Source organism: Bos mutus, chromosome 3 (genome assembly GCF_027580195.1).
Source record: "Bos mutus isolate GX-2022 chromosome 3, NWIPB_WYAK_1.1, whole genome shotgun sequence".
Taxonomy (NCBI): domain Eukaryota; kingdom Metazoa; phylum Chordata; class Mammalia; order Artiodactyla; family Bovidae; genus Bos; species Bos mutus.
Genome location: NC_091619.1, coordinates 27,128,111 through 27,142,686, shown reverse-complemented (window position 1 = coordinate 27,142,686; position 14,576 = coordinate 27,128,111). Strand labels below are relative to the sequence as shown.

The window sequence follows — 14,576 nt, the reverse complement described above, 5'->3', positions numbered from 1 at the left end:
TAAAGTAAAACATAAAGTTACCATCAAATATTATTTGATCATTATTTAAATACATTTAAAATTCAAAAATTAATACACAATATAAACATTAAAATCAGAAAAGAGTCTACGTAATGCAGTGAGTGACCTTTCCTGTTCATAAACTAATTCCAGTCTGCAAAACACAAGGACCATGTTACATACTTAGCAGGTTCACAACAGAGTCTGGTACGCTTGCTTGAAATTGGGTCAGGGTTGAAAACCCTAGATGAAACAATAAGTTGTTGTGAAAGGTAAAAATAGTACTGAACTTATTCTATTTAGTAACGGAAATTCTTTGGTCTTAATACAAAATGATGGTCAGCAGTATTATTCATAACCACTTCAGAGTACATTAAGAACTAAGCTGTAAGAATTCCTTTTCTCCTTGGAATACACGTTGAACTCAATTTTTTTTTTTATTGTAGTTTTTTTTTTTTTTGCTTTTTATTTATTTATTTTTTTTAATTTTATTTAATTTTTAAACTTTACATAATTGTATTAGTTTTGCCAAATATCAAAATGAATCCACCACAGGTATACATGTGTTCCCCATCCTGAACCCTCCTCCCTCCTCCCTCCCCATACCATCCCTCTGGGTCGTCCCAGTGGTACATATACACAATGGAGTATTACTCAGCAATTAAAAAGAATACATTTGAATCAGTTCTAAGGAGGTGGATGAAACTGGAGCCTATTATACAGAGTGAAGTAAGCCAGAAGGAAAAACACCAATACAGTATACTAACGCATATATATGGAATTTAGAAAGATGGTAACAATAACCCTGTGAACGAGACAGCAAAAGAGACAGTGATGTATAGAACAGTCTTATGGACTCTGTGGGAGAGGGAGAGGGTGGGAAGATTTGGGAGAATGGCATTGCAACATGTAAAATATCATGTATGAAACGAGATGCCAGTCCAGGTTCGATGCACGATACTGAACTCTATTGATGCAGGGCAAATGGATCTTTCAGCCAAATGTTTTTCTTCAACGTTTTAAACTTCCCCTCAGGAAAATAATAATTAAAAGTCTGGAGACAATAGAAAATTTTATAATATCTCTACATTTTATTTTGTTCAAGTTTTTTTCAGAGATAATGCTCTCTTTCAGATGTAGCAACATGTTTGAAAGAGTAAAATAGCAAGAGTAGTACCTGCAAAAACAATGTTTTGGAACCCTGAGATATAGAGCTTCCAATTTAGTTCACTAGGTTGCCAAAAATATCAGCTAAATATGCAATTTTGTTATCCAAAAATATTGGAAAACATCTGCCAAATGAGAATGTCTTTCAACTAGAAAAATTCTAGATCCATACAATCTGCTCAGCTCTTTATCTCTTAACATCTATCAAACTCTGCTGTTAGGATGAGTGGGTACACCCAGGGAATGGGTACAATTAGCTCTGAATAATACATTTAAAAATCTTGGCTACTCAGCAAGTCTCCTTTACAATAATGAATAACTTGCAATGTTTTTCAATATATCCAAGAGATTCGGAGAGTTTTCCGCATATACCAAAGCTCTGTATACATAAAACAGTGATTCCAGAGAGGACTCTTAAGTACTTAGAACAAATGAGACAGAAACAAGAGTCCAGTGATGATCTGCTGAGCAGTATGCTCACTCATGATCAGTCTACTGCTTTTGCCTCAAGCTTCAAGGAGACCAGGAAAACAGCTGCCCTGGACATTCAGAAGAAAGGAGGAGGATGCCTGCACTGTCAGCTGTGCTGCTTTGGCTGTTGTCTCTATGTCCATCTCTGTCTATCACTGTCTCTGTCTCTCCCTTCCTCCCTTTGCTTGAGTGTTGGGAGGGTGCTGTGAGGAAATAATAAAACATAAAGTGTGGATCTTTGGGGGTGGGAGAAAGCACTATTATCAGTAGCTTCAAACAATGTTTAAAATAATTCTTCTATGTTTTCTAACCATATTTGCAATTCTACTACTTTACTTCAGTTCAGTCGCTCAGTCGTGTCTGACTCTTTGCGACCCCATGGACTGCAGCATGCCAGGCTTCCCTGTCCATCACCAACTGCCAGAGTTTGCTCAAACTCATGTCTATCAAGTCGGTGGATGCCATCCATCTCATCCTCTTTTGTTCCCTTCTTCTCCTGCCTTCAATCTTTCCCAGCATCAGGGTCTTTTCCAATGAGTTAGTTCTTCGCAACAGGTGGCCAAAGTATTGGAACTTCAGCTTCAGCATCAGTCCTTCCAATGAATATTCAGGACTGATTTCCTTTAGAATGGACTGGTTGGATCTCCTTGCAGTCGAAGGGACTCTCAAAAGTCTTCTCCAACACCACAGTTCAAAAGCATCAATTCTTTGGTGCTCAGCTTTCTTTATAGTCCAATTATCACATCCATACATGACTACTGGAAAAACCACAGCATTGACTAGATGGACCTTTGTTGGCAAAGTAATGTCTCTGCCTTTTAAAATGCTGTCTAGGTTGGTCATAGCTTTCTTCCAAGGAGCAAGCATCTTTTAATTTCATGTCTGCAGTCACCATCTGCAGTGATTTTGGAGCCCAAGAAAATAAAGTCTGTCACTATTTCAATTGTTTGCCCAACTATATGACATGAAGTGATGGGACTGGATGCCATGATCTTAGGTTTTTGAATGCTGAGTTTTAAGTCAGCTTTTTCACTCTCCTCTTTCACTTTCATCAAGAGGCTCTTTAGTTCTTTGATTCTACCATAAGGGTGGTGTCATCTGCATATCTGAGGTTATTGATATTTCTCCCAGCAATCTTGATTTCAGCTCGCACTTCATCCAGTCCAGCATTTCAGCCCAGTACATTATGTACTATGCATATAAGTTAAATAAGCAGGGTGACAATATACAGCCTTGACGTACTCCTTTCCCTATTTGGAACCAGTCTGTTGTTCCATGTCCAGTTCTAACTGTTGCTTCTTGACCTGCATACAGATTTCTCAGGAGGCAGGTAAGGTGGTCTGGTATTTCCATCTCTTGAAGAATTTTCCACAGTTTGTTGTGATCCACACAGTCAAAGGCTTTGGCATAGTCAATAAGGCAGAAGTAGATGTTTTTCTGGAACTCTCTTGCTTTTTTGATGATTCAGCAGATGTTGGCAATTTGATCTCTGGTTCCTCTGCCCTTTCTAAAGCCAGCTTGAACATTTGGAAGTTCACAGTACACGTACTGTTGAAGCCTGGCTTGGAGAATTTTGAGCATCACTTTGCCAGTCTGTGAGATGAGTGCAATTGTGTGGTAGTTTGAACATTCTTTGGAACTACCTTTCTTTGGAACTGGAATGAAAACTGACCTTTTCCAGTCCTGTGGCCACTGCTGAGTTTTTCAAATTTGCTGGCATATTGAGTGTAGCACTTTCACAGCATCATCTTTCAGGATCTGAAATAGCTCAATTGGAATTCCATCACCTCCACTAGCTTTATTCTTAGTGATGTTTCCTAAGACCCACTTGACTTCGCCTTCCAGGATGTCTGGCTCTAGGTGAGTAACCACACCATCGTGGTTATTTGGGTCATGAAGATCTTTTTTGCATAGTTCTGTGTATTCTTGCCACCTCTTCTTAATATCTTCTGTTTCTGTTAGGTCCATACCATTTCTGTCCTTTATTGTGCCCATCTTTGCATGAAATGTTCCCTTGGTATCTCTAATTTTCTTGAAGATATCTCTAGTCTTTCCCATTCTATTGTTTTCCTCTATTTCTTTGTATTGATCACTGAGGAAGGCTTTCTTATCTCCTTGCTAGTCTTTGGAACTCTGCATTCAAATGGGAATATCTTTCCTTTTCTCCTTTGCCTTTACCTTCTTTTCTTTTCTCAGCTATTTGTGAGGCCTCCTCAAACAACCATTTTGCCTTTTAGCATTTCTTTTTCCTGGGCAAATGTACAATGTTACAAACCTCTGTCCATAGTTCTTCAGTCACTCTGTCTATCAAATCTAATCCCTTGAATTTATTTGTCACTTCCACTGTATAAATCGTAAGGGATTTGATTTAGGTCATACCTGAATGGTCTAGTAGTTTTCACTACTTTCTTCAATTTAAGTCTGAATTTGGCAATAAGGAGTTCATGATCTGAGCCACAGTTGGCTCCCGGTCTTGCTTTTGCTGACTGTATAGAGCTTCTCCATCTTTGGCTGCAAAGAATATAATCAATCTGATTTCAATATTGACCATGTGGTGATGTCCATGTGTAGAGTCTTCTCTTGTGTTGGTGGAAGAGGGTGTTTGCTATGACCAGTGTGTTCTCTTGGCAAAACTCTGTTAGCCTTTGCCCTGCTTCATTTTGTACTCCAAGGCCAAATTTGCCTGTTATTCCAGGTATCTCTTGACTTCCTACTTTTGCATTCCAGTCCCCTATAATGAAAAGAGGTCTTTTGGGGGCATTAGTTCTAGAATATCTTGTAGGTCTTCACAGAACCGTTCAACTTCAGCTTCTTTGGCATTTGGTTGGGGCATAGATTTAGATTACTGTAATAGTGAATGGTTTGCCTTGGAAACGAAGAGAGATCATTCTGTCGCTTTTGAGATTCTACTACTTAAAAGTATTTTTAAAATAATATTATATTAGAAACTTATAATAGAGATCCCATCAATTTGGATTGTAAAGTCTGTATCAGATTGTAGCCACCTTATAAGCACTATTGAAATGTCCCATAATGATAGAACAGAGATACGTCAATATGAAAAGGTGCAGTTTTTGATTTTCCACCAACTAAACACCAAACATCATACATGTAACATCCATGCATTATTTTTCATCCATGCATTTTAAACAAAAACTTTTTTCAATAAATGTGTAGCACTTTTTCTCTCATGCCACTGATAATGCAACTAAATAAAATAACAATGAAACTGAAATAAAAAGGAAATTGACATAGTTTTATATACTTTTCTTTCTTTGAAAAGGTTACTGAAAAGTCCAGAATGCTGCTTCCAAAAATCTGTTCATTGTTAAAGATCATAACTTTCATTTGCAACATTAACACAAATACATGGAGTCATTTTCATGTGGTTTTGCACATTTGATAAACCCGTTTTAAAAATTATCTTTGTGAAAGAGAAGATCTTCATGTAAGATATCTTATACTTTTTCTTGAGTCACCCTTTCCTCAACATTTTTGTACTTCCAGATGCAGCAAGCCTTGGATTTTTTTGTTTTATGCTTGCTTTCTTCTCCTAATAATTAGACAGTACATTTAGAGGGCAAATTGGTCTAATTTCTTTTTGAACAACAATTATCACTGAACTCAAAAACATCACACTTGAAGAACTTATTTAAAGTTAATAAATAAAACTTAGAGTCTCACCATTGTTACCAACAGCAAAGAAAATCCTGCTACATTCTGCTTGACCTTTAATTACATTAATATAAATTAACTGTGCAATAACCATTGCATTACGATCATCACCAAACTGACCATCACTCTAATTCACATAATATTGCTCTTTTGTTCCATGGTACCCCTTACAGTTTAAGTAGGTACCAGGGAAAAGATGATTTGCAGTAAATATTGTTGAAAACCAGGCTGTGTCATTTCCTCCCAGCAGGCTCTAATATCATCAGCCTTAATAGACTTTTATTTAATCAGAGTATCAAAGAATACAGATAAATATTTAAATACAAAATTATGCTTCATATTGCTAAGTAACCAACTCAAAAATATCCTAGACAGTTGGACTGTTTTGTTTTTTTTCACTCTAATGGAGAAAAAGAGAGAGAGAAAGAAAAAAAACACACTTCTTTTAAGCAGCACCAAGAATAAATCTCACCCTCCTCAAAACTATCCTCTAACATTAACATCCAAACAAGAAAAAAAAATTACAAATATGTCACTTTTATGAATTTAAACTTCGAAGTAAAACTAGTAATTGTCCCCCATGTCCTCTGTTATAAACATTTATCTCTGCTATGAAAACCATGAATGTCAGAAATCTAACTTAAAGAAATACAGGAGAGCATAAATAAAATATATAACTGATATAAATGGATTAATACTGCCTGAACTGAATGTTAAAATTATACTTTCAGGTTCCTAACCAGGAATCTTAAGATTTATAAGCAAAAAAATATAAATTTCCTCCTCAAAAACATGAGGTGCAAGAGAAACATCTCAGATGCCAAATGTGAAAAAGTAAGTCCTTTGAACTTCTTTCTCTTATCTCACCATTATTTTTAATTCTTGAATCTTATAATCCGGTTTAATGTCCCTGAAGTGAAGAAAAATTTCATGTTTCCTTTTCCTTAGGAGAAAAATTATTCATGCAGCTTTAAGAGAAAAAAGACAAAAGATTCCATCTTGTCCAATCCTCTGGGAACCAGTGCAGGACACTTCCAATTTTGGTCTTTTATTCCACCCAGCTTTCAATGTCCTCACTTTCACTGAGGAAAAAGATTGCCATTTTACTGGCTCAATAAGGATTACTGAATACAGAAAAATATTTTCAAATGTATTTTTGATTCTGATAGTGTACAAACTTCCAGGGGCAGTGACTGCAGTGTGATACTCATCATGCTGGGCAGGGCTGCAGCTCCCAGCAGGCCATAGGATCCACAGGATCATAAGGCTGAAAATCCAATACACTCACAACCTCTCTGTATATATAGTCATTCTGTTTTTCATATACAGTATTTAATAAACTACATGAAATAATAGTGTATTATGAAATAGGTCTTTTTTTTTTTTTTTAAATAGGTCTTGTGTTAGATGATTTTGCCTAATTTGGGGCTAAAGTAGGAGTTCTGAGCACATTTAAGATAGATAGTAAAGAATCTGCCTGCAATGTGGGAGACTCGGGCTGGATACCTAGGTCGGGAAGATGCCCTGGAGAAGGGAATGGCAACCCACTTCAGTATTCTTGCCTGGAGAATTCTGTGGACAGAGGGGCCTGGCAGGCTACAATCCATGGGATTGCAAAGAGTCAGACACGACTGAGCGACTAACACTGAACTGAACTGAAGCTAAGCTACAGTGTTTGGTAGGTTAGATGTACTAACCTACCAAATATCGACTTTTGATATTTTTACCTTATCATGAGTTTATCAGAACATAACCCCACAGTAAGTAAGTTCAGGAAGATCTGATAAAAGCCCATTTTAAAATAAAATGTTAATATCTCATGTTGTTTATTGACTACTGAACTGGAAGTGAAAAAGAGAATGGTTGTATGGGTACTAAATGGTTATAAGTGCATCAGTTCGTTGTCCTTCTGATTGTGTGGCTGACTAGGAGCTGACTCCCTGCCTCTGCCCAGCATTAGGAGAGGGTGTCACAAGCATACTGCTAGCCCAGGAAAAATTCCAAGTATAGTTTCTATTGAATACGCACCAATTTTGCACCATCCTAAAGTTGAAGTAACAGAAGTGGAACCAACTTAAACTATATAAGCTATAGTTTATACAGAACTATAATTCCATCTGTATAAGCATGGAATTACAAAGTACAGAGGATGAAAAATAACTCTATAATAAGGAGGATCTACTTTCTTGACTGGCTGTGAATTTGCCTTTTTTTTTTTTCACAAAGAGATACTCCAATAATAGTTTGGGCAAAACACTTTGGGAATAAACGAATGACTGTCAAGTGAAATTTTAAAAAAACAGGATTCACTTGGATGTAAAAGCTATTTAATCTTCAAATAAAACACATTTAATTGTTTTATAGTCATAATTAATAAGAAAATAAGTATAAATGAATGAATAATCCCTTCCATTCATACAAAGCAAAATTCTTTGTGTCCCCGCCCTGCAGCCCCTGCCCCAGAGCAATTTCATCTGCTCTTAGGGCTTTAATTCCCACTCTGCTGCTGCTGCTGCTGCTAAGTTGCTTCAGTCATGTCCGACTCTGTGCGACCCCACAGATGGCAGCCCATCAGGCTCCCCCGTCCCTGGGATTCTCCAGGCAAGAATACTTGAGTAGGTTGCCATTTCCTTCTCCATGCATGAAAGTGAAAAGTGAAAGTGAAGTCGCTCAGTCGTGTCCGACTCTGTGCGACCCCATAGACGGCAGCCCACCAGGCTCCCCCGTCCCTGGGATTCTCCAGGCAAGAACACTGGAGTGGGTTGCCATTCCCCCTCTGGCTAACTCCTAAATCTGAATCTCCAATCTCAGCCTCCCCTCTGGGCTCTGATCCTCTCTTGCCATCTCTATCTGATGGTCGATAGACATCTCAAACTCATCATGTTCAAATCTTAAACAATTAACTTCCCCCTCCCATTAAAAATTAAATCAAGCTCTTCTATCCAGTTTCCCAGCTGAGAAACTAAGTTTTCACTTTTCTGTTGACCTTCAAAGCCAATCACTTTTTAAATTCTACGTTTGCAAATGTAAATTCCACAGGTAAATTCACTTGTAAATTCTATATTTTTATCATCTGTCCTCTCCTTTTCATCCCTATTACTATTTTCCTGCTCAGCTCTTAACCTCTCTTATCTGAGCTATTTCAATAGCACCGGCTTTCTAACTTATCTCTCTACCTTTTGCCTCTCCATCCAATCCAGCATCTACATCACACCACCGCCATGTTATCTTTCCTAATTACATAAAGTCCCTCACTGGCTCGTTGTCTTTAGAATCAAGTCCAAAGTCCTCAACATGATACACAGGCCGTTCACCAAATGAAGACTCTCTTTCTCTGAATCATAACTTTTTACATGCCTAATCTGTATGTTGTTTTATAGCACATCCTATACTTCAAAGTATTAAAACCACCTTTAACATCATATTCTATAGTGAAAGATCATGTCAAACAGGAAAAAAATCTTCTTTATTTCAAACGAAAGGCACTGAAATCCCATATTTAACCTAATTTCTAGAAATTTCAGCAATCCTAACATGACTGGGAACCAAGCTCTGCAACCTTTTTGTTTTTTCCAGTTTATTTCCAGGCACCATCTTTTTTAGCCCGATCCCTCATCTTTATACACTCTGAAGTTTAGTGACAATGTGGACCAAAACACATTCCTGAAACATACCATATACTTCCACCTAATATTCCTGGTTTGCATCCATATCTTCTGTTTCCTTCCCTAACTCAGCAAACTCCTATTCATCCTTCAAAGCCAAATTCAAATATGGTATCATCTCACTAATCCTCCTCTTACCATATATAGAATCATCTTCCCTCATCAATGGTCCAATTAAACTCTTAACTATATCTCTGTTATGGGCTTCCCTGCTAGCTCACCTGGTAAAGAATCCATCTGCAATGCAGGAGACCCTGGTTCAATTCCTGGGGTCAGAAAGATCCCTTGGAGAAGGGAGAGGCTACCCACTCCAGTTTTCTTGGGCTTCCATGGTAGCTCAGACAATAAAGAATCCGCCTGCAATGCAGGAGACCTGGGTTCAATCCCTGGTTTGGGAATCCTTGGGTTGGGATCCCCTGGAGGAGGGTATGGCAACCCAATCCAGTATTCTTGCCTGGAGAATTCCATGGACAGAGGAGCCTGGTGGGCTACAGTCCATGGGGTCGCAAAGAGTGGGACACAACTGAGCGACTAAGCACCACATGGCATGTATCACTGTTATAACTCTTATCACCCTGAAATTGTAGGGACTTATTTACATGTCTGGTTATAAGCATCTTGAAGTCAGGGAAACATTTTCTTGACTCTAACATTTAACTTATCCTCTGCAAAAGGACATTTTAAACTTCTTATTGAAAAATAATCACCTCTCATAGTATTAAGATAATGCCATAATTGCAGTAATTGAGTGACTGAGAGAGCTAAAAAACAAAAAGAATCTCATGTCATTCACCAGGAAAAAAAATTTTCATATATATATAAAGCATAATTAAGTTGAAGCTTGGATATGCCTTCATCTATACCTTGCAATATCAGTTTCTCTCTCTCTTTCCTTCTTTTTGAAGAAGTTCTTCACAGAACTTTCTTTTAAGTACTCCTTGGATTTCATTTGTATCTCACTCACAGAATTCTAAACTCAGTATAGTGAAAGGGCTAAGATCAGGATTTTTGGAACCCAACTGTCTGTCTGAATCCTACCTAGCTCTGGCATATAGGCTGTTTGATATGGGAAAGTCATTCAACATTTCTATGTTGCTTAAAAAGGAGATCATAGTAATAACACTCCTCAAGGTGGTTCTAAGGATTCAATAAGCTAATGCATGTAAGAATTTAGAACACTGCCTAGCCCAAAGCACATCCCAATAAATGCTGGTTGATGTTATCCTTATCATCAGTTGTTAAACAACTTTCTCTGTACTTATGCTAGCCTATAGGGCTTTAGTCCATGGGGTCGCTAAGATGACTGAGCGACCTCACTTTCACTTTTCACTTTTGTGCATTGGAGAAGGAAACGGCAACCCACTCCAGCGTTCCTGCCTGGAGAGTCCCAGGGATGGGGAGCCTGGTGAGCTGCCGTCTATGGGGTCGTACAGAGTCGGACATGACTGAAGCGACTTAACAGAAGCAGCAGCATGGGGTAAAATGTAATCTCCTAGACGGAAGGAATTAAATCCTGCCCATACAAGAATTGTTAGTCTCTCAGTTGGGTCCAACTCTTTGCAACACCATGGACTGTAGCCTGCCAGGCTCCTCTGTTCATGGAATTATCCAGACAAGAATACTGGAGTGGGTAGCCATTCCCTTCTCAAGGAAGAAGAGACTGACTTCCCGACTTATGGATTGAACCCAGGTCTGCTGCATTTCAGGCAGATTCTTTACTGTCTGTTGATCTTGGCAGACTGAAGCCTTATACTCACATTATTTACTGAGCACCTAATACATTCCAATGCACAGTTTTAGCACTTATATTAGTGTATAGGTGGCTTCTCTGGTGACTCAGATATTGTTGTTTAGTTCATAAGTCCTGTCCAACTCTTCTGTAATCCCATGGACAGACACCCACCAGGCCCTCTGTCAACGGGATTTCCCAGGCAAGAATACTGGAGTGGGTTTCCATTTCCTTCTCCAGGGGATCTTCCCAACCGAGGGATCGAACCCACGTCTCCTGCACTGGCAGGCATATTCTTTACCACTGGGCCACCAGGGAAGCTGCCCACATAGGAACGTAAGTGCTAAAACTGTGCCTTAGAATATATTAATGCTTAATAAATAATGTGAATATAAGATTTCAGTCCGCCAAGATCAACAGATTAGAAATCACAGCAAACCTTATATATGGAGTACATGCTTGTAATTGGTGTTTCAAAACATCCATCTTGCACTGAACTGTTGAAACATGTAAAACTGTTAAAGCAAAACAAAAATTATATTCACTAGAAATTTTCCCTCTACTTCTCCATTTAATTTGGTCTTGGTACCCAGTGATCTAAAATTCTTGTCTATAATGCAAGACTTACTACAGATCATTTAAAATAAAATTTCCACGGTTTCCCTGGTGGCTCAGTGGTAAAGAATCTTCCTGCCAATGCAGAAGGCATGGGTTCGATCCTTGATCCAGGAGGATCCCACATGCCATGGAGCAACAAAGCCCATGTGTCACAACTGTTAAGCTTGTGCTCTAGAATCTGGGAGCTGCAACTGTTGAGCCCATGTGCCACAACTATTGAAGCCCGTGCGATCTAGAGCTGGTCCTCCATAACAAGAGAAGCCACCAAAAGGAGAAGCCCAGGCACTGCAACTAGAGAGTAACCCACACTTGCTGCAACTAGAGAAAAAGCTGTGCAGCAGGCAAGACCGGGCACAGTCACCAGGAAATTAAGAAATTATTTTAATAACAAAATAAAATATAATTTCAAGTTTTAGAAAACTGCCTATTGTCACATCAGAAAAAATAATATTCTTCCTTTATATCCTTATTTAATAAAATCTATCAACACACATACACAAACTAATGAAAAGCCAAGGGACACAATTACTACATTTCCTGGTTTCTGCCTGGGAAACGACTTCAGAACACGCCTACATTTATCCCTAGTCAAAGTGTGCTGGTTACAAACTGTTATTCCTTTTTTCCTTTCCAGTCTTCCCCCAAAACTCCTCACACATTCACAAACCCACAGAAAAGAATGCAAATGTCTATAATAAAAGCTGTACCAAAAAATGCAGCTATATATTAATATATTTTGTTTTGGACAACTTAAATCTTACAAAAGCTAATGTAAGTCTCGATTTGAAGCAATACTCCTAGCTTACTTTACCAGGTAACTTAAACTACAACTATTTACCTAAAGCAAAGACACAGATTAACTGCTACCAAACTTCTTGGTAAACGATTCAGTAACAGTGTAGCGTGCCATTCTAGAAAAATTCATTAATTGATGAAAAATGGACCACACTTCCAACAATGGTGATTTGTAAAAAATGAGCTTAAACAATTTACACAGTAAACCCAGATGTAGGACTTTATCTAAAACACCGTAGGTGAACCGCTAGCTTTAGGGTAAAGGTTTACAAAGAGCCTACTATGTGCCTGGCGCTTAATAGCTGTTTCACAGAATATACAATACCTAACATTTATAGGACACTCTCACTCATCTCATTTGACCCTAAGAATACCGCCTGGCAAAAGCATCCCGATTTTACAGCTAAGGAAATGAGGCCCCGAAAAGTCGACTTTAACCGAGGTATCACATCTGGTACGTGGGTCCTGGCCGAAACTCCCGCCCCTGACTCATATTCTGATCATCTTCTGTCATACTATAATAGTTAGAAACTCTTGGATGTTCCACTGTCCGATTTTTTAAATCAAAATCCTACTTGACGACTTTACTGTGCTCGTCAGGTTCTGTTAAGGCTCAAAACACAGAAAAGCAAAAATGTTTGAAAAACCCACCGTCTCAGCCTGTCGCGGCTTAATACTGACGAAAGCCCCGCGTTTCCTCCTGAATGCGGAGAGCTCCCTGCTTCTTCCCCAGGACTGCCGAGCGCCCCCGAGCGCCACCCGGACGAAGGTCCCCGCGCCCCGAGGTGAGCGGCGGGGAGACCCTCAGTCAGGCTCCATCACAGCCGCCTCCGCCGACCAGCGGGCTCCCAAATCCAGAGTTCGCTGGGCGCGGGGCCGCACGCTCGTGAGTCCCTCCAGGCCGGGGAGGTGCCGACACCGCCGCCAGCCGGCTCCCGCTCTGCGACCGGACGGCTCCCAACGCTCCAAGGCCCGGCTCCCAACGTGCGACACCCTCCGCTGCGAGGGGCCGAAGCCCCTGCCTCACAACCCGCCCCAGGTCACCCCGCTCTTACCTGTGCTGGGCCTCGAGGCCGCCTCCGCCTCTGGGCAGCCGGGCTTAGTCCTCTCAGCCGAGGCGCCAGGTCTGCTGAGTTCCACTTGGGGTGGGCTCTGTCCCGCCCCCGCGGACCCGGCCGCAGGCCCCGCCCCGGCCCGGCCAAGCCCTGTTCTTATTGGCTCATGTTCCCACCCCTCACCTTTGGACCCGCCCTTGGACCCGCCCCCGACACCGCCGGAGGACCTTCCTGCGGGGAACCGCCCCCGCTCGAGTCCAGTGTCGGGGCCAGAACCTTGCCCAGGAGCCTGGTTTCCAAGAGGCTGCGCTCCGGCAGGCAAGCGGCAGCCACGGCTGTCGTCCGGCCGAGCCTCTAGACAAAGTTCCTTAGTCACCGTGCCTGCCGTCCAACAGGCTCCACGGCGATGGACAAGAACTTTACATAATGTTGACTCTTCACAGCTACCCGTGAGACAAAGCCTAATCAAGAAATTCAAATGGCACCTCACTCAAGGAAACCGTACTGTCTCCTGCCAACGAATGTAGAAGGCCTGGTGTCTCCAGTGAAAGAGCAGCATCATTTCTCAGGCTGAGCTCAGGGGGGCAAAAATGTCTCCGGCAGTTGCAATACAGCCCCGACTTGAAATGTACAGCTGAATATAACGCTCCCGACACTTGAGGCTTGAAATCCCAGAGCAGAATTGCCTTTGATACTCCCAGTGCCTGAGGTCGGCTCCCACGCCCTGTTGTGACATGATTAAGCGCTGCGCCTGCAACACGCTCGTCCTCAGGTATGTGCATGGCGCGGTGCCTACTGCGAGCAGCAGCCCAGTTTCACTAAGGCTGCTAGTCAAGGATGAGTTGAGCCTGTTTCCCAGGCACTTGCTAACTACCCCACCCCACCTGGGCCCGCCCGATTCCACCCTACCCCGCGCCACGCCACTGGAGCCTCTTGGATCTGGTGACCAAACTCTTCCCACAACTGTTCACATGAAGGTACCAAAATAGAAGACCAGAAAGAGCGGTGTTTGGTCACACATCACAGATGACTGTCACAGGCCAACTTAGCCAAAGGAGTAAAAGCTGCATATCCCAAACCGTTGTGAAACCATGAGCTATGGGGAATAAAACAGGAATTATCTTCTATAATGGTGGGGGAGGGGAGGGAAGGAATGTCAAGACATATTTTTAATCACTTCTCAATGAGGAAATAAATGTGAATATTGTTTGCAGTAAATTTTGAACAACGATCGGACCCCTCCCCCTCACCACCAAAAAAATCCTTGTGTATTTAGAAAACTCCCCAAACAATTGTTTAAGATAAAATGTTGGGCTAAAATAGTGTGGTTTTGAAATTTATTTCAAAATTCAGATTTATTCCAGACTTTGCATTCAGGAAGATTATAAGCCAAAATGAGTA

At 40.8% G+C, this 14,576-nt stretch overlaps 1 protein-coding gene across 2 annotated transcripts in view; it reads right to left on the bottom strand.

Annotated features, from left to right (window-relative positions):
- Positions 1-13,249, bottom strand: part of DENND2C (DENN domain containing 2C) — a 93,524-nt gene extending 80,275 nt beyond the window's left edge. For both annotated transcript variants that reach the window (XM_005887110.3, XM_070367446.1), the window contains exon 1: positions 13,176-13,249. The gene's annotated coding sequence lies outside the window, so the exon portion shown is untranslated. The remainder of the gene's footprint in view (positions 1-13,175) is intronic.
- Between the last annotated feature and the right edge of the window lie 1,327 nt (positions 13,250-14,576).